Source organism: Limulus polyphemus, unplaced genomic scaffold (assembly GCF_000517525.1).
Source record: "Limulus polyphemus unplaced genomic scaffold, Limulus_polyphemus-2.1.2 Scaffold9039, whole genome shotgun sequence".
Lineage (NCBI taxonomy): Eukaryota > Metazoa > Arthropoda > Merostomata > Xiphosura > Limulidae > Limulus > Limulus polyphemus.
This window is the reverse complement of record NW_013674649.1, coordinates 9,053-10,747: the sequence shown is the minus strand read 5'-3', so window position 1 is coordinate 10,747 and position 1,695 is coordinate 9,053. Positions and strand designations below refer to the sequence as shown.

General features: G+C 30.7%; 1 long non-coding RNA gene across 1 annotated transcript in view; it reads left to right on the top strand.

The window, feature by feature from the left end:
• LOC111083316 overlaps positions 1-1,695 on the top strand; it is an 11,261-nt gene that overhangs the window by 2,947 nt on the left and 6,619 nt on the right. Inside the window, exon 2 of the long non-coding RNA XR_002608962.1 lies at positions 308-416. This is a non-coding gene — a long non-coding RNA (uncharacterized LOC111083316). The remainder of the gene's footprint in view (positions 1-307; positions 417-1,695) is intronic.

Genomic DNA, 1,695 nt, shown 5'->3' with positions numbered 1-1,695 from the left:
TCACTAAATTTTCTACGTACAGTGTATTAATCAGTAGTTGTCATAAAAATAATTCTTATAATTAAATAATAAGTAAAAATAATAATGTACCATTATATTACTTTATGAAGAAGTTTTTCTTCGCCGGTAACTGATTTTTTTTTATAAATCGTTACTTAAAAATCAAAACCTGTTTAAGTTATTATATCGTGCACATCTAAATGTATACCTATGTTTCTTATTATCTTGTCACGTGAAAAGTTTTTCAAGCTTTGTTTGTAATATCTAAGTTAAAAAAAACATTCAAGGATCTTATTTAAAAAAAAAGTATTCAGATCAAGCATCACAAACAGCCAATAAAATGCTGTACGAGCTCAAGGGTACAACAAGCCAGTCCTGTAAAGAACGGTACCTCGTGAGACAAAGACGAGCAACGGGTAAGTAAAGCCATATTTGATCAAATATGAAATATCTGGTTGTTTCCAACACCTTGTAATGTAGTGGTCTTATACTTTTAACTTAAGTTCTGTAAGGCCATAAAGCTATTTTCAACAAGGCGTTCTTTATATACACGGTGTCTAGACCACTATCGTGCTATTCGTATTTTAACCGGAATGATGAGCCCTAATAGTAATACTAATACTAGACGATAGGCCTCGTACTCGTAGGCAGAATATTTCTTAAGCAAATTCTACCTGGGCGACAAAGGGAAGCCATTTCTTGTTTATAAGTTTCAAACCCGTTATACGATAGAAAAAAAATAGTGGTTTATCAAAAAATCAATGTCGCTCGCCCAGTAAATGGGATTTTAAACTACAGAGCGACAATGATTTTTTGATAAACCACTATTTTTTTCTATCGCATAACGGGTTTGAAACTAAACTACAAACAAGTTTTCTTGACAGGGCGACATTTCTGTTGCCTAGTTACTTATTTTAAAATATTCTGCTCGTCGGTCATTGGATATAGTAGACGAAATGCAGTTGGTATTGGACAAATAAAAAAAAAACTTTTCAAAAACAATGTAAACAAGATGGTAGGGATGGCATATACATCAACCCTACATAATAGCACAGGCACAAAGTATAGTAACAGACAAAAATAGGATAAATTATATTCAACTGTGATTGAATAGTTATATATATTGCTATATGTTAATTCTTGTCTGTACTATTATGTGTATATGATACAAATGCCATCCGTACCATCTTGTTTGCATTGTTTTTGAAGAACTGATATTAGCCATCCCTACATTTACTTCCTTTTTTGAAATGTTTTTTCTTGACTTGTTTGCTTTAATGCAGTGTTTCAATAGACATAGGAAGGTTGTACTTATAACCAAGTTCTAAATACAATAAGGTTCTAACTGTAATATTTAATGTTTATCTATTATTGGCTGGAAATTCCTGTTTCACCCTGTACTTAAGTTTTTTTAAAGAAACACCAAGTTTCTGCAGGAAAGCTAACTTCAAGGGGTAATGATAACATCGTTTACACTACAATTATGATTTTTTTAAAAATTACTACTAGTTATTAATAATACTTATAAAAGCGTTTGAAACTAGTTAACCTCAGTGAAACTGGTTGACAACATAGTTTTGGTTTTTTTAGTTATCATGTAATAAAAAAAGAAGAACAAGAAATTCAATTTTTTTTTACTATGATATTTACAGACATTACCAGAACTTGTGACTCAGTCATTACATAGATATTGTT